General features: G+C 38.4%; 1 long non-coding RNA gene across 4 annotated transcripts; it reads right to left on the bottom strand.

The window, feature by feature from the left end:
• Positions 1-35: 35 nt before the first annotated feature.
• On the bottom strand, positions 36-27814 carry LOC111095700. 4 transcript variants are annotated; one of them, XR_005357846.1, is made up of 7 exons: positions 27407-27814; positions 24807-24954; positions 21186-21338; positions 18262-18576; positions 15428-15607; positions 1414-1749; positions 36-276 (listed from the first exon to the last, which is right to left on the bottom strand). It is a non-coding gene; the product is annotated as an uncharacterized LOC111095700 (long non-coding RNA). The 4 variants fall into 4 exon arrangements; XR_005357848.1 differs by lacking the exon at positions 18262-18576; XR_005357847.1 differs by lacking the exons at positions 36-276; positions 1414-1749 and adding an exon at positions 4855-5174.

Below are 27814 nucleotides of genomic sequence, written 5' to 3'. Positions count from 1 at the left end.
GTCATTTATTCCATTTAAACTAAACTGCAACAAGAGACTCATCTAGATTGTAAAATCTATTGTATGCAGCACTCCACCGCAGATGTCTTTGATGGCATCTGTGTGACAGGCTTGGGTTCTAGGAGCAAGAAGCTAGCCCCTTGCTGTGGTGAGGCTGGACAAGGTTACCAGCTGGTGCCTAGAAGCCTGAAGAATGCTCTCCTCTCTCATTACTGGCCTTGATTCAGGACTGCTGCCCAGGAGTGTGAATTATCCCTTCTAATAACCAAATGGACACTGAAATGGTAATGAGGATATTATGATTTTCCAAATGAAAAGCCTCAATCTAATACATTTTTCTTGAGAACACTAATTTGAAAATAAAATCATAGTCAACTTAAACTGAGTTAAATACAAAGAACAATGGAAAATAACCATCAAATACCATTTATATTACTGCTTCTCTGGGGTCACATACACCTCTATATTGTTCATCTGTAGTTTCTCACTTCCTGGGAAACTGAGGACAGTTGGCAAGAGATCTGTCAAAGCTGAATCTTTTCAAGTGATAAAATATACTGGAAGCACCAAAGACTGAAAGATCTGAGAAAATTTTAAGTTAATAATGTTGGTAATAGGAAAAACTATTCCAGGGCTTATGCCAGAAGTGGAATATCAAGGTGATGCGACACTCAGGAGAGAAAAATCTCTTACCTGAGATTCAAAGCCCACTATACCTCTTCACACTCTGCCTTCTTTCCTCCACACTCTTTGTGACTTCATCTCATGGACAGTACTGGAGTCACCTATCTCACTGTCTCTGCTTTGCTTTCCCTTCTACTAAGAGAGCCTAAGTTGGATGGAAATTCATTCAGTCTTTCAATTTCCACCCTCACCCTTTCCCAGTCTCTATTCTAACTCTGAATTGTCATAGCATTTTGCATGACCTCTTGGCCCATGACATTTAAAATATAATACTTTGGTTTCCAATATTTGAGTAACATATTCTTTTACTATTAGACTATAAGATACCCAGAGCTTTTGCACATTTCCCCCCCGCTGTATACCTGAAATATATGTGTCCTACCCTCCCCTGCCCCCACCATACCTAGATAGTGGCTGTTTAAAGGATATTTTTCTGGGGACCCTTTCTGGACTCCTCAGACTAAGTCAGGTGCCACATGGCTCCTCCTTCTCCTTTTGACATTATCTCATGGCACTAGATATTATCCAGTAAAAGTCCATCTCCCACTCCAGACCAGTGGGATGATGTGAAACATAAGGACTCCCAGGCCCTGGAGATTCTGATACAGTGGGTCTAGGGTACGCCCTAGTAGGGGCTGGAAATTTCTACATCTAACAAAGACCCAGGTGATTCATATCATCGAGAACACTTGGCAGATCTGCTGTAGTTCCCCAGAGACTCAGACTTACTTGGTCTGCAGCAAATCCTTGGCAGACTGTGAGAACAGACAATATTTCCACGTCCAATTTCTGTTTTAGTTTCATGTCTCTTGAAGGTAGCCTTGCCCTTTCTTCATAATATGTGGCTTTTTAAAATCCAGACTGTCGAGAATATCTGACTCCTGGGTGAGGAAGAGAGCTCACAGCAACAACCTCTTCTCACTGAGGTTCTTGATCACACCTCTTCTTCCCAACATTCTCTTCCTGCCTCTGCAAACGATGCTGGCAGGCATCATCTGCATTAGTTGAGTCTGTTATAGCTGAGATGCTTCCTCTTAAACCTCCATGTTGGGCATTCAGGGAGTCCTAAAACAACAAATCAGACAGGGAGGCTATTGACCAAAAGAATTTTAGGGAGAGTTTATTGGTCAAAGAGTATTTTGCAAGAAATGAGCACCAACCATTAGACTGGGTTAAGTAGGAGGCAAAGAGACAGGCTTTCAGGGTGATTTGAAAAGCTCCTACAGTCACTTCCCAAGCCTCCTACCATTTCCATCCCTTCAGGTGAGTGAACACATGTGATGGACAAATGAAAGGGATGGGGAAGCACACCGAGGCAGGCTTGCTGACTCCAAGATTTGCCTTGGAGGCCCTTGATCTCATCTCCCCTTTACAACATTTATATTTCCTCTCTTCAGCATCTACTCAAATACTGCATCCAGAAATGAGTTTCAAAATATTGAGAAACCAAATTACAATACTCTCTTTTAAATTTTTTGGTAAGACTTTATTTCGAAATTTATGTGCATGATGACCTTGGAGGTCATTTACCTGAAATAAATATTCCTTCAGGAATCACCTCTACCTTTTACATAAAAAGTCAGCCTTGCCCTTTTTTCATAATATGTGGCTTTTGATAAGGAATTGATAAAGAATATGACACATTTGTTGCTTCTAAGCCCCTTTTGAGCTGAGCAGTTTTGTCCTCACTGTGATATTTCTCTTCTGTCACAACCTGGGGCTCTCACATCTGAAGGACAACTCAAGTGCCATTTAGGTTTCATTCCACTTGGGGGCAGTATTGTGCTCCTGATCGCCGCTGTCTTCTTGTTTTTGTAACTTGAAAATGTTAATTTGGGAGTCTCAATGGAAATATCCATTTAGTAACAATATTTGAAGATGTCAGGGCCATCTAGTCCTGGCTGCTGCCCCTTCCTTGATTGCCAGCTGCAAGCTCACTTTGTAGCAGACTTGGTGGGCAACTCGTTGTAACTCCTTTGTCTTGGAATCTTCTTTTAATATTACTACCTTCTGAACCTTTTCATCTTTCTGAAAGCTTTAGAGACATGACTTGCAGTGACAGCTTAGCATCACACTATATTGACAAAGGATTAGCCAAAAGAGGGCCTGGAAAGCAATATTTTACCTCCAGCTGCTTCTTGTTGCTATTAGCAGAATCCACTGGATTTTTAAAGAAGAAGGATTACAATTGATTGAGGTAGAAGACATAAAAACAGTGATTCTCATCCTTGACTGCATATTAGGATCACCTAGGGAGCTTATATAAATTCCTTATGCCCAGGCTGTAACCTGAACAGAGATGGAAACTGCTAGAGGAGGGAAGATTTAGGAATAAGCATTTTTAAAAAGCTCTTCAGAGAGGTTCAATGTGTAGCCAGTCTGAGAACCACTCACCTAAAGGAAAATTTGGAGTGCTGGAGCTAACTGTATATACAGAAGGATTCTAGAAGTAAAATAGATTTAAAATGAGCCAGAAAAAAAAATAAAATAAAATGAGCCAGAAATTGGAAAATCTGGTTTTCATTTCCTCCTATTTTGTTGATTATTCATTCATATGCCTTTGGGCAAATTAATCATTACTTTGTGCTGTTCTGTAAATGGCATAAGGATGAAATGTCATGGGATGTGATAATCATTTTAAAATAGAATGTGCTTCACAGATTTTTGTTACAGTGATCATTCACTTTTGTTGTATTTATGGGGCTTAAACAGTGTCCTATTGCCTCTTTCTGGATTTGACTTCTTCAGTCAAAGCTGAAGCTTCATGCTGATGTAATGGAACAGAATTTCCTAGATAGGTCCTGGGGAGGAATTTTCATTTTAGAAAACAAACTGTAGGACTTCCAATTCTGGACAAATGGAGTATGTGCATCTCTCTCTCTCTCTGGCTTTCACTAAGTAGAGCTAAAAATTCTGGACATTACATGTAAAGCAAACATAGGAAGTCTCTGAATGGCAAAAAGAAGAAGATGCTGGACATAGGGAGCCCAGGATACTGGAAATGACATGGCACTGAATTTTCTTGGTTTTCTTTTTGCTTTCTGTATGTCCCAGACTGGTTGCTGGAGAAGCCTACAACCCAGAAATTTCAATGAGCATGAACAAAGTCCCAATAAAAGCCTGCTCTCTCTTGTCAAAAGACCAGGAAAAGGGGATCCCTGAGTGGCTCGGCGGTTTAGCGCCTGCCTTTCGCCCAGGGCGCGATCCTGGAGACCCAGGATCGAATCCCACGTCGGGCTCCCGGTGCAAGGAGCCTGCTTCTCCCTCTGCCTGTGTCTCTGCCTCTCTCTCTCTCTCTCTCATGAATAAATAAATAAAATATTAAAAAAAAAAAAGGCCAGGAAAAGTATAGTCTAGCAAGATAAACTTATTCACAATAAATGCTCTATTCTACACCTCAGGGAAGAAACCATGTCACACCCTCACCTTACGGAAAAGGTTGAGAGGTTTAGTTGGAGGACCTTGACCTCCACCCTGGACTGGAGGTAATGAGATGCTCTCTCCTCTCCATGCTGAAGCAGTGTTTGAGTAAGCCAAGTAGAGAGCCTGGATATCTATCTCCACACTGTGGTGATAAATCATCCCTCCCTCTACCTTCTACCTCACTGTTTAGTGGAGGCCACTGAAGAAGCTTGAACTTCCATTTCTATCTGGTAGTAATGAGTATCTCCACCCTCTCAGCCATGGTGATATTAGTAGAGGCTGAGAGAGGGAGTCTGAACTTCCAATCTAGTTTCAATGGTAAAGAGCAAGAGGGTGTGTTTCTTCCACCACTGGCCCAGTTTCAGCATAGGCTTGCTGAAATAGCAACAAAAAATTAAATAAGGTCTAGAGTCTTAAAACCTAATATCCAAAATGTCCAGAATAAGGTAACAAGATCATCACACTAAGAGCCAGGAATATCTCAACTTGAAGGAGAGAAGAAAATCAACAGACACCAACAATGGAGATGACACAGATGTTGGATATATCTGAAAGTATTTTATTTTATTTTATTTTTTTATCTGAAAGTATTTTAAAGCAAGTATCTTCAAAACATTTTATTTTTTAAATTTTATTTATTTATTTTTAAAGATTTTGTTTGTTTATTCATGAGAGACACACAGAGAGAGGAGAGACATAGGCAGAGGGAGAAGCAGGCTCTCTTTGGGGAGTGTGATGCAGGACTCGATCCCAGGACCCCAGGATCATGTCCGGAGCTGAAGGCAGACATTCAACCACTGAGCCACCCAGGGGTCCCAAACACATTTTAATGAGCATGTATGAACAAGCCTGGAATAGCCAAAAACAATTGTTCAGATGATTTTAATGCATTACAGCATTTGAAGATCACCAGTGCAGGAGTTTAGGCTTCTTTGAAGAGGTGAGGCAGCTGGCCAACTAAGTCTTTGTTTCTTAAATTATAAATATTTCTGTGAGGGCCGAAGCCTCCTTAGCCTTAAATATCTCTTGAATGCTTCCAACTTATTTCTTGGCAGTATCACATAAACCTAGAATGAATAGTGGCAAACATAATATTCAAATAGATTGGTCCTTATGGCTAAAGGTTTAAGGATCCAAGAAGCAACATCCCTTGGTGGGCCTGGCATCTGATTATGCAGTCCCTGACTAGCTCATATTTGACCAAAGCTACAGCTTTTACTAGGGATCACCACTTCTCTTTCACATTGGAGCTTGATACCCCTCCACCATCTGCTTACTTCTTCACCCCAGTATCAGTAGAGGGAAGTTTGGTTGGTGACTCAGTGACAGTCCTTTCCATGGCAGCTGATGAAAAACGCGGCAACAATGGGGTGTGTGTGGGACGGAGATTGAGTGCTCCTCTTTCTCCTTCCACTGTTACCACTTTTAGTGGGAGCTCCAACACAACATTCTTTCCTTAGCAGCTTCCCCAGCTTCACTTCCACCAAAATCCTCCATCCACCCCCACTTCAGGCCCCATCCAGTGACTTTTCTCAGAGATCCCAAACTCCTACAATAAAATGCCCAAAAAAGCCTGAGGCTAGGTTTTCTTTTGAAATATAGATCAATATTATTAGACCATTTTAAGCACAACTCTCATTAAAAAAACTCTCCTTCATCTGTTCTCCTTTATCTTTAGGATCTTATAAAAAAAGAAAGAAGAGAATGAGTTTCACTTTTGTTTCCCACCATTGACTACATTAAAACTGAGGTTTAGAGAAAGGGCTCTGTGCTTGGGGATAAAGGGCAAAGCCTGTCATAATGCCTCATAGCTTCCTCCTTTCCAATTGGGACAAAGTCTTGCATTCTGGCATCTTCTCCGAAACCCACAATACTCTTGAATGAAAAGATTTTTTCCTACCCTTCTAAGGGAGAAGTGGGGAGTCACCAAGAAATACTAACATTTGCTGATGTACTCAGGCCAAGTTGCTACGTGCTACCCCATTTTCTCAACATTCAAAATTCCTGCTCATCAGATTGATGTGGCCCTAACCAAGTATTCAGTTTCAGGATGAAACATATTCAAATAAAATCAAAATTGTTCTAAGTCTTGTCAAACTCTATGATGATTGCTAAGGCCACTATTCTACCATTCAAAATTCCCTGGACAATCAGCTGTTCTCTAAAAGACTGTGTGATCTTCCAAAGAAGAAGTTGGAGGTCAGGTCAGTTCCATACTGATAATGTTCCTCTATCAGGCTCTTAGGTAAGTACAGGGAGTTGATTGCTGGCCTCATTTATTCATATACATGTCATTTTGGGGAAAAGTATTTTGTTTGCTCATAGGAGCAAGGTAGGGTTTAGGAAGGAAAAGAGTAAACAACGGAGTTGAGGCCTTTTGGTCTTTTTTTCCTGGTTTCTCTGTATTTCTTTGTGCAAGGATGAATGACTACAGTGATTCTTCTTTTGTAACAAAGGGCTTCATGTCTTGCTGAGCCAGTGGCAGCAGTAACCGTGGGTTCCCAGTTCAGTGTCTTCTCTGACACTACTGGGGGGATAGTCAAAGAATCAGTAGACTGGAGGAGATGTGGGGAATGCTGTGGAGTTTAAAATGTCAGCTGTAACTTCAAAAATGGGGTAGAAATGAATTAGGGGATGTAATGATACTGGACTTAATGGGAAATGAGAGAACCACTGAGAGGTGAAGATGTTGCCGGCCGATGTTGTCCCTGACACAGGAAACAAGGGCATGGATGATGAGCTACATGAGGAAAACATGATGCTCCTGTGGTCTGCACAACTCTCATTCCATTCTCTCTAACCAGTGGGAAAGTGATGCCTTAACTGTCCACACCACCTCCAGCCCAGGAAATGGTTTTTGGACAGAAAATGTGATGAGATCAAACAACAGCTGGATTAGGATTTAGCCTGAGGGATTTTCCAGGTGAACAGAAGGAAACATGTAAGTTACATGGTCTGTTCCTGTGCCCTCCATCAAGACTATGTGTTTCATGCTTATAAATAAATTGCTCTCATGGGCACTCACCCCAGCACATAAACCATCACTTCAGTGCATTTTTTTTTCTTCATACTTCCACCTTTTTTTTTTCTTTTCATTTGAGGGGATAGAGAACAGATGATCATTCCCTTCTGACTAATAATGTACTATCCACAACATTCTTAGCAAAACAATGCTGAGATTCTGCTTCTCCAGTCTAAACAGTCACTTTCTCTTTGTCCTTATATTAATTATCTCTGTTACTGATATTTGATTTCCTTTAAGATCAAGAAACCAGACTGAACATTAGAAGTGGAAAAAAAAAAAAAAAGAAATGGCATAGAAGGGAACTGTGCAGAAAAGAAAAATAACCTTTTGGTTTTTCCTTTCTATATTTCCAGATATGAGGAGTATACGGACTCAATTTTTAGTAGTACCATGTGGAATTTACTAATTTCTACACAGAATCAATCTTACTGGGATATTCTGATATTCTGAACTGATCTTTTTTTTAACTAATCTTTTTTTTAAAGATATAATTGCCATACAATGAAGTGCACATATTCAAACTATAAAATTTGTTAAGCGTTAACAAACATATTTTTTATGACATTGTCAATGGTAATTTCTAAATTTCAATTTTAGATTGTTGCCGGCATATAGAAATAAATTGGCATTTCTACATTTCCTTGGATCTTGCAATCTTGTTTAATTCACTCATTGGTACTAGTAAGTAGCTTGTAGATTCCACCAAAATATTCTACACAATTAGTAAATAGACAATAAATCAAAAGAATTTCATGAAAAAAGTTCAATGAAAAAATTCAGTTTTTATATCTGTGTTGCTATTTCTTGCTCTATTTACTGGTTGGCATCTCTAGAATAGCGCTGGTTAGAAGTACTGAGAATGAACATTCCTGCCTTCTTTGAGATTTTGGGGGAAAACATCCAATCTGTCACCATTAAGTGTGGCATTGGCTATAGAACTTTCAGAAATGCCCTTGGTCAGGCTGAGGAAGTTCTTTTTGATTCCTGCTTTGCTGAAAGTTTTAATGAAGAATGGGTGTTGGATTTTGCCAAGTGCCTTTGTGCTTGTATTGAAGTAATCATACGGTTTTTCTTCTTTTTTAGACTTAATTTGGTGATTTTCTTGATTTTCAAAAGTTGTATCATCTAACCCCACATAATTATGATGCATTAATGTATTTTTGGATTTGATTTGCTAACACTTTGTTAAGAACTTTTACAATCTATGGTCAAGAGGGTTATCATCTATAGTTTTCCTCCTTGTAATGCATTTGTCTAGTTCTGTTATCAGTGTAGTAGTGTCTTTGTAGAATGGGCTGAGAGGCTTTCTTTTCTCTGCAGTTTTCCGAAAGGGTTTGTAAAAACTGGTATTATCCCTTCTTGTGCTGGAATTTACCAGTAAAGCCATCTGGGCCTATAGTTTTCTTCATAGGATGTTTTTAAGCCAGAAATTCAATTAATTTAATGGATATAAGCCAATTTATGTAATCTAATTCTTCTTGTGTCACCTTTGGTAACTTGTGCTTTCAAAGAGCCTGTTGATTTCATCTAAGTTGTTGGATTTACTGGCATAAGGCTGTTCATATTATTCCCTTATTATCCTTTTAATATCTATAGAATCTGAAGTGATGTCACTCTCTTATTTCTGATATTGGTAATTTGCGTCTTCTCTGCTTTTTTCTTGAACACTTTGGCTAGACATTTATCAGTTTTATTGATTTCAGAGCTTTTAGTTTTATTAAGTTTCTCTACGATTGTTTTCTATTTAATTGATTTCTGCTTTATCATTATAATTTCCTTTCTTCTATTTAATTTGAGTTAAATAGAAGAGTTATTATGAGTTATTATGAGAGAGTTATGTGCTCTCTTATTACTAAGTTTTTAAGGTGGAAGCTGAGGTCATTGATTTGAAACCTTTCTTCCTTTCTAATATAGGCATTTAGTGCTGTAAATTTCCTTCTAAGCACAGTTTTATCTGCGTCTCCCATATTTTGATATGTTATGTTTTAATTTTAATTCTGTTCAAAATAGTTCACAGTTTCTCTTTTATTTTTACTTTGTCACGCAGGTTATTTACCTGCATGGTTTTTAAGTATCTGAATATTTACAGTTTTAAGTAATTTGTGTATGATGTGTCTGGGTATAGTTTCTTTCATGTTTCTTTTGCTTGGGCTTCATTGAACTGCTTCAATCTGTAGGTTTATAGTTTTCATCAAATTTGGAAAAATTTCAGCCCATTATTTCTTCAAATAATATTTTTTCTGTTCTTGCCTCCTGTGGTGACTCCAGTTGCACATATATTAGGTGAGTTTGAACTCCCACAACTCACTGATCCTCTGTTTTTGTATTTGTTTGTTTTGAGTCTTTTTTTTTTTTTTTTGGTATGTGTTTTATTTCGGATAGTTTATATTGCTATGTCTTTAAGTTTTCTAACTTTTTTTTTTCTGTAATGTCCAATTTGTCCTTAATCTTATCCAGTATATTTATCCTCTCAGGCATTGTAGATTTCATGACTAGATTTTTCAGGTTGGATTTTGTTATATCTTCCATGGCTCTACTTGTTCAGTGTTTTCTCTGGCTTCTTGCACATATGGAATGGAGTTCTAATAACAATTTTAATGTCCCTATTTGATTCCATCATCTGTGTCATTTCTGGATCTATTTTGATAAACCGAGTTTTCTCCTTTTTTGAAAAAGATTTTATTATATATATATATATATAGAGAGAGAGAGAGAGAGAGAGAGAGAGAGCAAGCACAAGTGGGAGAAGGAGAAGGGGCAGAGGGAGATGGAGAGGGAATCTCAAGCAGACTCTTCACTGAGTATGAGTCTCACAACCCCAAGATCATGACCTGAACTGAAACCTGATCATGATCTGAGTCAGTCACTCTACCGACTGAGTCACTGAGGTGCCCCTAACTTTTCTACTTCTTATGGGTCATATTTTTTTCTTCTTTGTATGCCTGCTAATTTTTTATTGGATGCAGATATTTGCAAGGACACAGTTAAGTTGAAAATGGTTTGATGTTTTTAGGTATTGCTTTTTAAGATATTAGGTGGAACCAAAGCAGTATTTATTCTAGATTTTTTTTTCTAAAAAAGCAATATTTGCTTTTGAGTGCAATGGCCAATGTTCCATGGGCTAAGAAGTTTTCTACTCTGACTTTTAGGAACAGCCTCTATTCCTGACCCTATGTGAGTGCCACAGATTATTCTCTCTCATCTATGTGTTTTTTTCCCTCCAGAGTCAGATAATTTTTCACCTTCATGCACTGATCAGTGCTCAGTGAATACCTGAGGCAACATTTTCCAAGTATATAGAAGCTTCCCTTTGTGTTTTTCTCTTCTGCCTTGTACTGTGACTTACAAACTGGAGCTGCTATGGTCTTTGCAGATCTGCTTCCATCTTCCTAATTCATAGATATTGTTCTCCTCTCTGCATTCTGACCTAAAAGCTTTCCCCAGGTAATAAACTAGGACAACTGAAATCACGGTCCTTTGTTGCCTAATATCAAATATCTTAAGAACCATTGTTTCTTTTATACTTTTTTTTTTTTTTAGTTTCATATGGAAGGGCTAATCTTATCTCTGTTGTACCAGAAGTTCACAAAATACTGATCCCTGTTAAAGGTTCCAAGCACATGTATACGTATGAGACAGAGAGACAGAGTGAGTGAACCCAGGAGTGAGCAAAAGGGGCAAAATGCAAACAGTTAGTGTGTCTGATAATGGATATATATCCGTTCTTTATGCTATTCTTACAACTTTTGAGTTTGTAAAATAAAATGACAAAAAAATTGTTCTGGTTGCAGCATGTAGAATAAATAGATCACCAGAGCCTACGGAATGCTAATGGAGAGATGATTTAGGAGACTGTGTTAGAAGATGGAAGGCGAGAGAAGCCTTGGGGCTTGGGGTACTGAGATGGCGGCAGACTTAGAGAAATCAGTGCAATGATCAATGCTGGTGGAGGGCCTGTGAAGCTGAACAAGTTAGTGTGGCTTCAAGGAACAGGGTAGGAAGTGGGGAGGTGGGTAAGTCGGCAGCAGTCAAGAGGAGGCTTTTGATGTCTTGGTCCTTGCATTTGCTATAGATTTGCAATCCCTAGAGGGGCATGAGCAGAGTTGGTATAAGGCCCAGGTCCCTGAAGAAAGAGCGTTAGCATTGTTTACTCCATACATTTGAAACATGTTAGTGCAAGCACTTCTTTAAGTGAGAAGAAAGCATAATAATAAGCTTCTCATAACTCGCCTTCGTTCTTCATGCTGCTCTCTCAGCACCCTGCCCTCCCTTCCCCATGGCCTATCTCAGCTGCTGCAGGACACAGTGAGTTTCTCCCATGTTCTGAGAATTTGCCTCACCATGTAGTGAGAGCCAGTTCCTTGCAGAGGTTGCTTATCACTGGCTTTGATACTTCTGGGGTGATTTATGTGGGACAATACACTGTGACCATTTGTGGTGAGTCTTATTCAGTGGTCACATGAGACTTTAGTCCGTGCACTTTTAGCCACACAGACTCATAATTTTTTCATAACCCTTTTTATAAACCATCTCCTTTCATCACACTTTCCATTGAAGTTAGGAAATTGAGGTTTTAAACACATTTTAGTGCCACCAATATCAAGTGTATCTTGTCATTTTTTTTATTTTGAATTGATGTGTAGTAGTCAAAAATCTTTTGTTAGTGACAGAAACTTAATTCAAACTAATATAAGAAAAAAAGTAAATATTTTGGCTAACATAGCTGGGAAGTCAAAGGTGCATCTTGCTTAAGGCATAGCAAGATCCTGGGGTTTAATGGATGACAGTAAAATACTCTCTCTCTCTTTCTCACTTGCCCCTTCCCTTTATTTCTTGCCATGAGTTTCAGATTTTGAGGCACCCTCTCCTAATGATAGCAAAAATGGCCCACACACTCTTTATATTTTTTTAAAATTCCATATCTTTTTTTTTCATCTTTGAAATTCTAGTCTTTTTTTAGCTTCACAATAAGGGATCCCAGGGAAATGAAAACATGTGTTTACATAAGGACTTGGAGTTAATTGTTATAGCAACATTATTCATAATAGTGTCCAAATAGGAAAAAACCTCTCATAAATATCCATCAACTAATAGAAGGACAAATACACAATGGAATATCAGACAGCAATAAAAAGGAATGAAGTACTGACATTGCTACATGATGAACCCGAAAAACATTATGTTAAGTGGAAAAAATACCCAAACATTTAAGACTACATATTATATGATTCCATTTACTTGAAATTTCTAGAGCAGATATAATAAAGATCAGTGGTTGCTGAGGGCTAGGGGTGGGAGGAAGACAGATCACAAATGAGCACAAGGCAACTTCTCGGGTGATGGAGATGTTCTGAAACTGGAATTGTGCTGATGGCTGCACAATTGTGTAATTTTCCTAAAATTCACCAGATGGTACACTTAGAATGAGTAAATTTTATTGTACGTAGAGTATATCTTCATAAAGGGGTTAAAAAATAAGATGATTAATGGATAAATGTGTAAATGAATCAAAGTATAGCCAAAAAGTGAAAAATGTAGAATTTAAGCAGTAGGTATATTGATGTTCATCAAAAAGTTTAAACTTTTCTGTATATTTTATAATTTTCATAATAATATATTAGAGGAAAAAACATCTGCTAAATTCAAAAACAATAACTTGCATAAACGTCACGATACACAAAGGGTTGACCCTTATAGTAGTCCACCAAAGATTTCACTTTGCCCTTTTGTCTATAATCCTTAAATGAAAAATGCCTTTTTAGAGTTTGAGCATGGTCTTGACCAAAGGTTAACTGATTATGTAATGTGAATTTCAGTATTAAGTCATAGAAAGTCACCGGGTCCCCTTTCTACAAGGATCTCTATGGCACCTCCTGCTGATGCCTGACCATCTGCTCCCTCTGAATCTCCCGTCAGGCCTTCTCAGTGGTCCCTCAGATACCCTGCTCCTAGTCTGTCAGGCCCTTAAATGTTGCTGTTTACAGGGCGCAGCTCTCACGCTTTCCTCTTTTCATGCCTGGCCAGTCTCTGAATAGCCACTTTCATATGCCTGAGCCTCTGCAAAGCCCAAGGACAGGAGCTTTCTTCTTATTTTTTTAGGGAGCTGGGCAAGTGGGCATGCCTGAGCAAGGTGAGTGAGGGAGGGCAGGGGTGAGATCAAGTTCACCAAAGACTGGAATTGCCCTCAAGTCTCTGGATGGTTTAGAGAGCTTTACAGAGCTGAAGCTGGGGTCAGAGCCAAGTGTAGTCCATCTTCCTAGAGTTCCCTGCCTCTATTTCTCTACTGTCTAACCTTTGGAGAGAAGCTGCTGGGAGCCCTCATTCCAGCTCACAGGACCTGTGAGTTCACTTCTCACAGTTTTCCTTTACCCTAGACACAGCCTCTTATGACCCACGGGCCTCAATCCAAACTGGCTTTGTTTTGCCACATCAGATGGTTTCCAGATCTTTATTTCAGGAGGCACTTAGCTAAATGCATGTCTGAAAGGATGTTGCTGCTGTTCATCAGTGATTCTCAGGAAAGACACTGCCAGAGGTCTTGGCTGTCCTCCATAGTCTGTGTTCACCACAGAAACTCACAGACATCTGCCCAACACAGGCTCCTAAAACCCATTCAGCAGTACCATTTGTGGTTATATCACCCTCCCGAAGCTTCCAGAGTTAAGGCCTCCATTTTTCATACAGGCACCTAGTAAATGTGTCACACAGCTCTATCCAGATTCACAAGTTGGAATGGGAGGCAGGGGTCAGGCGGAAATCCAGGCTGCAGGGCCGTGATGCTAAGATTTTCTCAGGGACGTAATGAAGTCCAAGTGTAGATGAATGCTTTAGTTGCTGTTGCGGGCAAGCAGTTCCTGACACGATGAACAACCATAAATAAGATCATAAGATATACCAGTGGCACTTTCTTCAATGATTTACTGGCTTCAGAGACTAGAGAATGGAAGTAGTGCTAACAACAATCTGTTCTCTTGGAAAGGAGGTCACTTTGGGTCTACTCTACAAGGATGTAGTTCCAGAGTTTGCCAGAAGCTTAGATAAGGCAACTCTGGCAAATGGTTGTGGGTTTATCCTTCAGTAACTTTGCAATCTGTTGCCCAGCTCTATGCATCAACTTTATTCAGTGTGTATTTCCACCTCCTTTTATTAGACTTATTATTACTGCAGTAGCTGTCCAGTTCCGGGGCAAGGACACAGCTGATGGCAGTGAGAATTTTTGGCCTTTTGCACAAAGACTAAAACTGTTCATGTTCATGTTCTCATGTTCACTGAGGGCACCCTTAGACTCTTTGTCGATATCAGAGACATTGGCTCTTTGCTGCTATAAACCACTAGTTATTTCTGTATAACAGTCCTTTATGTCCCCAGAATCAATGCCTTCTTCCTCCTCCTTCTCTTTCTTTCAGTTTACATCCTAGTCCTCTTCATTGCTGTCAGATCCCTAGCTATTCATGTTCCAGGACAACTTGAGGAACAGCTAAACTGCAGGTCAGAAAGGTAGTGTCTTTTCCTTGCCCCTGCCCCAATTTTTACCAATTTCTCAAATACATTAATCTTTCTGTTATCTGCGATTCTTGAACATCTGTTAGGAAGTTGTCACTCTGTGACACTCTCTGCCATATGATTTCCAACCAGAGCCTCAACTCCTTGATGACTGAACTCACATGAACCAGAACAGGAGGTGAGATTGGGGCACAGTGATAGAGGCATTAGGCTAATACCAATATGAGCCAGTGCTGCTTCCCCATGATGCTTTTTGAGTGGGGACACAAGCTTTTATGACGATGATTCCTATACCATCTTCCTGTCCCTTAGATTGAGGAAAACTGAATGGCAGAGATCATGTCCTCTCATAGCTTTTTCTCTCATATTCTGCCTTAGACCCTCCTCAATAAACACATATTGAATTGAATAATGAAGATTCTTACTATATAATCCAAAATCCTTTTTGACTCTCATAATGGTAGAATTATATAGCTGGAAGGAACTTCAGAGACTTAAAATTCCTCATGATTTAGTAAATGACAAAATTGAGACCCAGAGCAGTTAAATATCCTGCCCAAGTTATATAGCTGTTTGGTTGCTAAAGCTGGCACTGGAAGCCTGGTCTCTAGGCTCCTGGTTTGATGCCCCTCATAAAGATAGAACCTTTTAGTTAACAGAGACTTTGCATTTCATCATCTACCAACCTTCACAGAAATAGACTGCACTGAAGCATCACCAAAACAAACTTACCAAGTGCAATGCAGTTAGCCCAAATACCTCCCAATATTTGCATGCTTTCTAGATAGTTACCTCATAACTGCAAAGTAGACCTAAGTTTTTTAGGAGACTTGAAAGATATTTAAAGATATTGAGGACTCATTGAAAGGATTTGCCTTGGGTATTTTTCAGCTTATCGTCATGATTGTCATCATTATGTTGTTATAACTCAGAGTTTGGAGGGTTATTCTTAAACTTCTTTTTGTAGAGAAGCTTGGAACAATAAAAAATGTTAGTTAACAGTATGAATCACACAGAGTCATCCGGAAAGTATCCTGAAATACTCAGAAAAGTTTTTTAAGGGACCCAGTTGCTAAAAAATCTGTGATTCCAGAGCAAAGTGAGTGTCTCTTTGCATGTTGTGGGAGTGAGAAAGAGAAGGCAGGAAAATGAAAGTTACTGTGGGAGAGAGTCACTATCCTTTGAGTAATGAAATGAGAAAGAAGGAAAGCAGAGAAAAAAGCCTAGAACTATCAATGTATCAGCAGAGACTGAGAGAGAGATTCAAATCTGAAAATCAGCAAGTTCATGGTTGTTATCTCCTTTCCCTTCAAACTGAAAATAAGGTGATAAAGAAACTCTGCTCAGAGCTAGATAAGTGGAAACTCTGGAAAATAAATTACTGAATTTTTCACTATCATTTATCTAAATGTAAACATAAGTCAACCCCTGCAAATAAACCTGGATGTTGTCTCTGCTTGTGAAAGTTCAGGCTGAGAAACACAGCATTACAGAAACTGTTAGTCTTGATAAATCTCTCAAGCAACATGCTTCTACTTTTGAAATGCCAGTGTGCTCATGTAGATGAGACACAGTTGCTTCAGCAAACCTTTCTCCTAAAATATTGGTCTTTGTGATCTTGATAAAACTTTGTCAATGACCAAACAAGATGGCAAATGGCGCTGGGTTTTAACAAGGCTGTGTGATGCAATGGGGAAGGTCTTGGCCAGGGAAGTGGATGGATCTGAGCTCTGCTCATGTTTCATCTTCTTACATGCTGTGTCTTGGACAAATCATGTGACCTGCCCATTTTCTGACCATGGCATGATATGGAATAGATGACCTCAAGATCTCTTCTGGTTCTAACATTCTATGATGCTTTCTTCTGTGCCTTTTCTGTGGCTTGTGGGAAAATCTGATCCGTATCTAAAAAACCAGACTCCTGCAGTCTTGGAACCTAATTTGGTTCTTTGGCAATTCAGCTGGTCTCAAAACTCCTTTTAACTTCACGGAGCCACTTCTTCATTCCTAAATTGCTAAACTGTGTACTCTTTGTTTTAACAGATGGGAAAATCTATTCATATAAGCAAATCCCTTCTAATGGATGAGCCAATTAGTGCGTTATCTTCCTAAATGGGAGAAATATGCCTTGTCCAGCTAAGATGTAATGCTGGGAACTCAAAGACAGTAGTGTAGGTGTGTGTGTGCGTGTGCGTGTGTGTTGCTTGTAAGGGAGAACAAACGTACAACTAATCCAGGTAGTTATATCAAGTGTTACTGTAACATTTGAAGAAAGTTCTTTTTCTAAGCCAAGGATGAAAGTTAACCAGCAAGCCCTTGTAAGACTCAAGTTGCAGAGACTCATTCAAATGAGCTCATTTAAGTAGGCTTAATACTTTATTTTGAGGAGCACTCCTAACCACTTCTGGTTTGGCACCTCTTGATATGAATCCATTTTTGCTGAAATAAACTCTTAAATTTTTAAAATATATCAGCAGTTTATCTTTTAAAAATAAACTCTTAAAATGTTTAATATGCCAGCAGTTTAACTTCTAAAGTTCTAATGTCAGAGGAGGGAATCAAAGATGACTCCCAACATACCCAGGAGCAATGAGCAACCAGCCATAGGTACCTGCTGAAACCCTAGAGCTCATTGCTTTTTCTCTGCCTCTAGGGGTCATGGGAAAGTCCCTCTTGAATCTTGGATCTTAGTTCCTAGCTCTGCAGCTTTTGTATTACCAGCTTTCAGACTATTTGAGCATTTATTTTCCTAGACTAGGTCCAGAAATTGGCAGGACTTGGATTAGAACTTAGAAACTGGACTGGGCCTGGAGTTAGCCTGGACTCCAGGATAGACTAGGTTTGAAGCTGGACTGAGTCTGGGGATAGACTGGGTCCAACTTAAACTGGGCTGGCTCCAGGGTGAGGCCTTAGGTGACTAGAGTTTTGTTTTAAGACTGAGTAAGTAGGTTAAGTTTGCCAAAGATAATCTTGAATTACAGCAACCACACTGGAGAGCTTTTAACCTAGATAAACTTATCCATGTATGAGGTACCCTAGAAAAAAAGGGGTCTCAGCCAGGCACACACTATAAAGGGAATACAGAAAGTTATTTTTTCCCTTCTGTGGTTTCTGGTGACCAGAATGAGACTTGCTGGGACAACCCACTCACTAGAGCCTGTAGGCAGCATCCAGGGAAAATGAGCAGAAGCCAGCTAAGCGTGAGAATTCTTAGCAAAGTCAGCTCTCCCAAATCTCTATCTGTACTGCCTGGCTAAGAGAGGAAGGTAAAAATTTGCATTGTCCCTTCCTTTCCAAATCAGATTAGCAGGAAAAAATACTGATTATCAATCATTTTTCCCCAGGGACAGCTATTGCTTCTTGCTTCTCTCATTTGTGTCCTAAGAACTGTTTGGGCAATGACCAGTTTGAGAGCCTCCAAAGTATGACTGGACAGAAATGTGAGTAGCACCCCATTTACAGTTAGGGTCCTGTCACCTGTTGCTAGCTCTCAGGGAAATTGTCTAACTCTTTCTTCCTTTTAGTTATCTTTGGAAGTGACTCTTTGGAGGGTAGTATCTTTTGCACCCTATTTGGGAACCCCTCTTCTGTCCATAGGGTTGTTCAATAAAGCCAGAAACATTTACCGTTTGTTCTAGCTAAAACCTGGCAAGATATTTGAAAGAATTTTTTTAAAGTAGCTCTGTGGTCAGAAGTTGGCCAAATTAGAAGCTGATACTCAAAGCCTCTTAGGAAATTTTTGAAGGTCTTCTCCTCTAAGCTAAAATGAAACTATGTACCTAGAGAGAAAGAAAAACATTTTGAAATTTCATTTTGGAAGGATTTACTAAAATATTCCAAGAAACATAGCTCTAAATCTAGAACATAGGCATCTCTTGACTCCCATCCTAGTTGAATTTCTTAGTTCTTCTTTAGTTCCTTGGTTGCTTCCCCAGTTCTTCCTGATATAAAGAAGCAGAGGATAATGTAGTTGGATGGGTCAGATATCATTTAGGTTTGCACCCCATTCTTTGAAGGACTTAACTGTACTTGTCTTACAAGTGGAGACTTTACAAGAACAGAAATGAAGTTCTAGAAACGATGAAAAACCCACCTATCCTTTCTACCAACTCCAAAACCTTCCCCAATCATCTCAAAAGACTTATAGACAGTATAAAAGACATGGACTTAAGGAACAAAAGTCCTTCTTGGAGAAACATCCTTTCTCTGTGACTTTGAGATGTAAATGTTCTACTTGCTCTTCTCTTAATTTGGATATTAGGTGGAAGAGAAATCTTAAAAATTGTTTCCATAAATATTAGTAAAAGCTTTAGCCATCTGAGGAGGTAACCTTAACTTTTCTATCAGTCAGAAACACAATTTGGGTTCAATTATTCTTTTTTAAACTATTGAGTTTTACGTTATCATACCTGTGTCATGACTAAAATTTTAAAACAAAAGCTATAAGATCTCTGTGTATATCTGTATGTTTATGTATGTATGTTGCAAACATGTGATATTTTTCTACTTCAGAATGGTTTGGCCAGGATTAATTTGTAAAGAGCTCTACTTAATTGGCTTAAAGACAAAGAAACATTTATATTAATCAAGTATACTCTCAGAAATATGGAAATTAACCCAATTGTTTTTTAAGGTCACGTGATTTAGGATAATCTTAGGGAAAGGATAGCTAGTTAAAGTTTGTTTAATTAAAATAGGCATGTCTTTAGGGTTATCAGTATTAAATATGATACTTTTATTTATAATACTTTTATTTTACCTAACTCTACTAAAAATCAAATAAGATAATGTTATCTCTGTTATAAAATTTGCCAGTAAGAAACATAACTTAAGATAATGATTAGCTGTTTCATGTCTTACGAAGTTTCCATGAGTAATCTAAACAGTTGCTAAGAAGTAAAGTAACTAGATGTGAGTAAAATGAAAGTTTATATCCTAGAAGACAAATCTCAAAAGATTTGTCTCTTACCTTGTAAAAGAGAGATGTTAAATTGATTAGGTTTATTTGATAGATTAAATTATGTGGGAAGCATTGCCAAATAAGAAGTGATGATAAGCCTTTTTAGATTATATCTGAATGGATATATGTTACTAATATAGGCATTACAGAAAGTGTTTTAAGTTTCTAGAGATTTGTCAATACTCTCATTGTCCAATTATTATCTTAGATTGTTATTTTTTAAAGATTTATTCATTTATTTATTTAGAGAGAGCTCATATGAGTGGGCGAGGGAGAAAGAGAGAGAGAGAATCTCGAGCAGACTCCCCTCTGAGCAGGAAGCCCAATGTGGGAATTGATCCCACAACCCATGAGATCATGACCTGAGCCAAAATTACAAAACCAAAATTATGCTTAACCGACTGAGCAACCCACAAGCCCCTATCCTAAATTATTGTGTGCTGTAGAAATAACTACATTTCCCTATCAAATGAATTCTCATCAAATCTTTAACTGTGTGCATTTTAGTCTTTTTATCATTTCCAGACAGTTATTCTGATGCCTGTTTAAAGGTTCTTCATCTTTAGAGAGATTCATGGAAAGGGTTCTGAAACATACTCTAGAATATAGGTTTCTGATAACTTTAAGATTATAAAACTGATCTGGGTAAGAATTTCCAGGACTAAGAGAAAAAATATTCAAGCAAAACAAGAATTAATAATATGAGATTGCATGAATTGATGAGAATGATTCTAATATTTTTTACAACTTTTTCTTCAAAACATTGCTTGATCCTTAATGTTTTATTTTTTTCAGGTTTAAGGAAAACTTTTTCTCTCATGCTACCTATGTCTCAGAGCAATTTTATAAAGTGTATTTCTGTAAAAAGAATTGAAAAATTTATTTTTTCTCCCTACCTGATCCCTCCAGAATTTAGAAACTTACTGAGTATTCTTATTTTCATAACAATATTATCATTTGCATAAATTCAATAAGAATCTATTCTGTTAGTATTTTGATAAGAATTACATTGAATCTGCAAATTGCTCTGGGGAGTACATGTTAGTAATACTAATTTTTATAATCCATGAACATGGTATATCTTTCCATTTATTTGTGTTATTTTAAAATTTTTTTCATTAATGTCTTATAGTTTTCAGAGCACAGATCTTTCTTGGTCAAATTTTTCCTAGTTGTTTTATTTTTTTGGATGCAATTATAAAGGGGATTGTTTTCTTAATTTCTCTTTCTGCTACTTCATTATTAGTGTATAGAAATGCAGTGGATTTCTGTATATTAATTTTATATCCTGCAACCTTTCTGAATTCAATTATTATTTCTAATAGCTTTTTGATGGAGTCTTCAGGGTTCTCTATATATAATATCACATCATCTACAAATATTACCAGTTTTACTTCCTCCGTCCCAAATTAGGTATTATTTATTTATTTATTTATTTATTTATTTATTTATTTATTACTGTTTGATTGCTATGGATGGGACTTCTAGTTCAGGCAAAATAATATGTTCCAGTACTGGAAACATGTTGAATAAAAGTGGCAAGAGTTGTCTTGTTCCTGATGTTAGGGAAACTGCATTAACATTAAAAACCTTTGCACAGGGTAGCTCCGGTGGCTCATTGGTTTAGCGCCGGCTTGAGTCCAGGGCAGGATCCTGGAGACCTGGGTTCGAGTCCCACGTCGGGCTCCCTGCATGGAGCCTGCTTCTCCTTCTGCCTGTGTCTCTGCCTTTCTCTCTCTGTGCCTTTCATGAATAAATAAATAAAATATTAAAAAAAGAGAAGAAATATTAAAAAATAAAACACAAAAAAACCTTTGCACAGTGAGGGAACCACCAGTAAAAGGGTAACCTACTGAATGGGAAAAAATATTTGTAAAAGATATATCCAGTAAGAGGCTAATATTAAAATTATATAAAGAAGTAATACAACTTAACACCCCCCCCCAAAAAAAAAAAACCCAACAAATAATCTTAAAAATGGGTGGAGGACCAAATAAGCTTTTTTCCAAAGAAGATATACAGATGGCCAAGAGACACATGAAGAGATGCTCAATATCACTAATAATCAGGGAAATGCAAATCAAACCACAATGAGATATCACCTCGTACCTATCAGAATGACGAGTAGCAAAAAAAGAAAGAGAGAGAGAGAGACAGAGAGACAGAGAGAAATAACAAGTGTTAACACAAATGTGGAGAAAAGGAAACCCTTGTACACTGTTGGTGGGAATGTAAATTGGTGTGGCCACTGTGGAAAAGGTATGGAAGTTCCTTAAAAAGGTAGAAAAAGAGAAATATTATATGACCCCCTAATTCCACTTCTAGGTGGGATTTGGTATTTTGGTATTTCTTTGGTATTTACTCAAAGAAAATAAAACACTAATTTGAAACAATACATGTACTCCTGTCTGTATTATTTACAATAGCCAAGATATGGAAAAAATCTAAGTGTTCATAGATAGGTGACTGGATAAAGAAGATGTGGTATGTATGTATGTATGTATATGTAGACACACACACACACACACACACTAGAATGTTACTCAGGTATAAGAAAAGAACGAAATCTTGCCATCCACAACATGGTTAGACCTAGAGGTATTATGCTAGGTGACATAAGTCAGACAAAGACAAATACCATATGATTTCACTTATATGTGGAACCTAAAACACCAAAACAAATGAACAAAAATCAATAAAACAGAAATACACTCATGAATACAGAGAACAAACTGGTGGTTGCCAGTGGGAAAGGAGCTGAGGGAATTGATAAAATAAGTGAAGGGGATTAAGAGGTACAAACTTCCAGCTATAAAACAAATAAGTCATGGGAATAAAAAGTGTAACTTAGGGAATGCAATTCAATAATATAGTAACAATATTTCATGTTGACACATGATAGCTACACTTATTATAGTATTTCATAATGCATATAATTATTAAATCACTATGTTGTATACCTAAAACTAATATTGTATGCTAACTATGAAAGTAACTATACTTTCAATAAAAATCTATTCTCTTTATAACAAGACCCAATTGGAAACATTGGTTATATTACCAAGGCTTTTATTTGAATTTCATGTTTGAGAATATGCATAAAATCTGTTATGACCAGGTGGGTTTAAGGAATTAAGATCGACCTTATGGAGCCAATACAATCTCTTAGAAAACCTGGCCTGGTACCTTTCTTACAAGGCTCCCAGCAGCCTTACCAGGTGAGTAAGGAAGGTCACTTCCTGAAAGACTGAGCCAACTCAGGATATCTTCAGGACCTCTAGAAAAGAGAAATTCACCCAAATCTATAGATATTCCAGGTCAAGTCTGATGGTGTGTTCTTGGCATTGCTTCTTAGCCTGAAAAGGCTTTTATTTTTATTTTTAAATTTTTTTAAATATTTATTTTATTTTTAGAGGGAGACTGTGAGTGAAAAGTGGGGAGGGAAGGGGAGCCTGGGTGGCTCAGCAGTTTAGTGCTGCCTTCAGCCCGCAGGTGTGGTCCTGGAGACCCGGGATCGAGTCCCACATCAGACTCCCTGCATGGAATGGAGTCTGCTTCTCTCTCTGCCTGTGTCTGTGCTTCTCTCTCTCTCTCTCTCGAATAAATAAATAAAATCTTTTTAAAAAGAGGGGGAGGGAAGGAGTTAGAGGGAAAGAGAGAATCCCAAGCAGACTCCTTTCTGAGCAGGGAACCCAATGTGGGGCTCGAACCCAAAATTCTGAGATTATGACCTGAGCTGAAATCAAGAGTTGGCCACTTAACTACTGAGGCTTCCAGGTGACCTGCCTGAAAAAGCTTTTAAAATATGGGTGTATTATTTCTTATAAAAGTTTCAGTAAAGCAGATTTTATTATTTTTATTATTTATTATTATTATTTTAAAGATTTTATTTATTTATTAATGAAAGAGAGACAGAGACATAGGCAGAGGGAGATACAGGCTCCCTGCAGGTAGCCTGATGAAGGACTCAATCCCAGGACTCCAGGTTCATGCCCTGAGCTGAAGGCAGATTCTCAACCACCGTGCTATCCAGGCATCCCAATAAGGCAGATCTTAAAAGATCTTATATGGTCAACTGCTATTCTTGCTGCACTTATATAAGTAATCGGAACAAATTTAATGAGACTAATTTTGCAAACAAATTAGCTTTACTGTGATTATTTTTGATAGAAATGAGAGTGATTGTAGAAGAAAAAAATTAGTAGAAAATTATAATGCAATTTTGTAGATATCAGTTTCTAGTTCTGTTGATTATCTTTAAGGTTTTGTAAACCAAATCTGTAAACCAAACTGGATCCTGAACTCTTCTAGTTTACTTGAATATCTGGCTAAACTTTACAAACTAACATTTCCAATTTTGTCCCAATCTTCTGATTTGAAATCACTAAAAACAAAGCCTGTCCTCAAACCTCTTTGGAAGGGACCATACCAGGTCTTCCTCACTACGAAGATGGCAGTCAAACTTCAGGGCTCTGAACCCGGGGTCTACTTCCCCCAACTAAAAATGGCTCTTGCAGACTGTTAGAACTGCACATCAGCTGGAGATCTAAAAATTACCTTGGAAGGTTCCTCTCCAGAAGCAGATAGCTTCTTGTAGTGGATAGCTCTTTCAGGATCATGGATGGAGATCTTCATCTCCACAGGCTCCTGGCTGGCTCAGTTGGTTAAGCATCTACCTTTGGCTCAGGTCATGATCCTAGGGTCCTGGAATCAAGCCCTGTGTTGAGCTCCCTGCTCAGCAGGAGTCTGCTTCTCCATCTCCCTTTGCCCCTCCTCCTCACTCATGTTCTCTCTCTAGCTTTCTCTCTCTCAAGTAAACAAATAGAATCTTTAAAAAAAATTTTTAAAAGGCCTTTATCACTAATATGAAAACTTTATTCCTTTTGTGTTTTGCTACTTGCTTTTTCTCTTTGTTAATGCATGAAAAGGCAATGCTTTTTAACCTCTCAGTTATTCTTGAAACTGCTGCTAAAGCAATAGCTTCTCAACAAAATTCACTAGATTTTCCTGCTAGGGCAGTTTTAGATAATAGTATTGCTTTAGATTACTTAGTGACTGAACAGGGAGGAGTCTGTGCCATAGCAAATACTCCTACTATAACTGTATCAACACCTCTGGTATTATAGCAAATATAAGAAATCAATAAGCGAGCCACTTGGCTATAAAATAAGTTGATGCCCCTTCAAGTATATCCTTTGATTTGATACCAACTGGTTTGATTTGTGGTGGCCATGGGGATACTCTAGTGTCTTGTTGTTATCTTCTTGATAGATATTGTAGTCTCTGTGGTGTACTTTGTTGTCTCAGAGGTCTTAAATATATATTCATAGCCATCAGCAGTTCATGAGATGATCTGACTCTGCTTGGAGAAACAGAAATAAGAAGAACAGCAACATGAACAGCAAAAACAATTCTACACAGATCTGACATGATCTATGAGTTTACAATAAGACAAGAGCAACTTAACTCTGGGGGTGATTGAGAGTGGTGCCAATATCAAACGGTTGGTCAATCTCTCACCAAGTGGGGGCAATTATTTAATTAATTAAGCAAGGAGGCCAGCAGACTGAGGAGGATCTAATGCTGTGGTAACCTATGGAAGCAAACCAAAATCTAAGCTGGTAAATGCCTCAAGTTTATAAAATCAGAACACTAAGGACAACCAATCACAAACAGCCAACTAGGCTTTAAGCTATAGCCACCAGTAATTGTCTTACTTTGCTTTTGTTTTTTCTGTATAAAAGTCTTTCTCCGAGCTCCTGTTGGTGGAACAGTCCTAACCACTTCTGGTACTTCTGAGTTGAATCAATTTTTGCTCAGATAAACACTTTTTTTTTTTTTAAATTAAAGATTTTTATTTATTTATTCATGAGAGAGAGACAGAGACAGAGACAGAGACAGAGACAGAGACTGAGGCAGAGGGGAAAGCAGGCTTCCTGCAAGGAGCCTGCTATGGTACTTGATCCTGGATCCCAGGATCACACCCTGAAGGGAAGCCAGGTGCTCAACCACTGAGCCACCCAGCCATCCCACTCAGATAAACTCTTAAAATAAAATTTATAAAGTATGTTGAATAATAGGAAGAATATTAACCAATTTATTAACTAATTTATAATAATGGATGAAGGTGGCAATAGAGGAAATACAGACACTTATGTAGGATGTGAGATAAATAAATAAATCAAAATTTCTGATCATGATTTCATTTTATCCACATAATAACATTATGAGGTAGGCTGGCTGGGGCTATCTCCATTTTATAAATGAGAAGACAGAAGTTTAGAGAGGATGTGGTTTGTAGAGGTAAGTACAGCATTCTATCTGTACTTTGATATCTTTTTTCAGTCGTTAGAAATGGAGAGTTAGATTCTAATCCAACTACCTGGACTAGAAGGTTTGAGGTTATGCAATATGGTTTTCCTGAGTTTCTCAAGAGCCTTTAGCTCTGTGTTCTTGACTCTTAAATAGGGTGTGGCTTAGTTCATCCCAACCAACTGCCATAGCAATCTCAAACATTTTGTGATGTTGGCACTAACAAAAGCCCCCATTTCTGCAGAGAGCAGAAGCTTTTCAAGCTAGCCCAGTCTCGCCAGGGCTAATCAACTACTACACAGTGGGGAGAGATTCCTGAGATGGGGTCCAGACAAATGAGCCTGGAATTTTTACTCTGACCACAGATGGATCTTTCTTTCTGCAACTCACTCTTCTTTATGAAAGTCTTGAGATTCTCCGACCACCACACCAAATGCAGCACAAACACAGTTTTTAAATCATGGGGAAAATGTCCACTTGCAAGATTTCCCCTCCCAGATTTGGATTTGGGACAATGATGTCTATTTTTATTAACATCTGATGGCTCTTATGTGAATCTCTCCAGCCTCTTTTGTCTTTCAGTCTCTTCTTGCATAAGGCTGTACAGGACATATCCAGGTGCAAACTGCTTCCAACGAACTTGGAGCAGCTGAATTGTCAGTGTAAAGACTGCAGAACTTCCATAAAGTGAAGTTAATGGTAAATCTGAAGTTGCTTGTCAAATGTGAACCAAATGAAAAGCTTAGGTAGAATGTATAAAACACAAGATCCATCCGGTTTTACAAAACAAATCAGACCATCAGCAACAATCTAGATTTGGGGATTTCAGCAGTTGGAAACTATTTGGGAAGGAAAATGGTTTAATAACGTTCCTAATTTTTTTTTAAAGGTCTTATTTATTACTCATGAGAGACAGAGAGAGAGAGGCAGAGACACAGGCAGAGGGAGAAGCAGGCTCCACGCAGGGGGGACTCCAGGATCCTGGGACTCCAGGATCACGCCCTGGGCTGAAGGTGGCGCTAAACCGCTGAGCCACCCAGGCAGGGATTCCCCCCTCCCCCCGCCCCCTTCCTAAATTTTGTTTGTAAAAGTGAAGAAGAAAGTGGTGTGTAGAACGCAGAGTGAGCTGTAGTCAAGGGTCTCAGATACCAGCCTAGGCTGTGCTGAGGGAGCTAAGTTAAATTCTTCATGTAAGTATTTTTGGTGATAATATGAAGGTTTTTGATCAGGTGATCACTGCAGTCTCCTTTAATTCAATGATGTTGTGAAATTCATAACAGGAAAACCAAGCCAGCTTGTGACCATATTTTCTCCTTAACCTGATTGCAACTTCTGAGATCATTAGTAAAACCCAATTAGCTGGTGTTGAGGTTATTCACAGTGTATTCTGATCACCCCGGACATCCTGTTTTGTTCTTTTAATCTCCTCTTCTATCCCCTCCCCCCCCCCCCCCCCCCCCCCCCCCCCCCCGCCTCCCTCAGGAATTTGAGATTCATACCTGACACGCTTCATAAACTGGATATTCAGAGAAGTGATATATATTTAAAAACTGGAATCACCTTTAAACATTTTGCAAACGTATATTTAATTCTAGGAGATGAAAAATCAATCTGATTTATATTTTCCTCTGTATAACACTTTACATGCATCAAAAAATGCTTGTTGGAGCTGGAAAGAAAAGGTAGACAAGAGCTATATTTATGTGCTTATCTTGCCTTTGAATTAACTCCCCTCCCCCCACATTTTGCCTGAGCCCTTTGGTTGCCATAGAAACTGGAATGGCCTCCAACTGAGATTCTTGTGAGACTTAATTGCATTCCGAATTTCATAAACTCTCTATTAACCTTTGCCTGACAGATATATATGATGCAAAACGAGTTAGGTTAACAGTTTAAAGTGATGTATA

The sequence above is a fragment of the Canis lupus genome, chromosome 4 (assembly GCF_011100685.1).
Source record: "Canis lupus familiaris isolate Mischka breed German Shepherd chromosome 4, alternate assembly UU_Cfam_GSD_1.0, whole genome shotgun sequence".
Taxonomy (NCBI): Eukaryota; Metazoa; Chordata; class Mammalia; order Carnivora; family Canidae; genus Canis; species Canis lupus.
The sequence above is the reverse complement of the archived record's forward strand: the minus strand, read 5'-3'. Positions and strand labels throughout refer to the sequence as shown.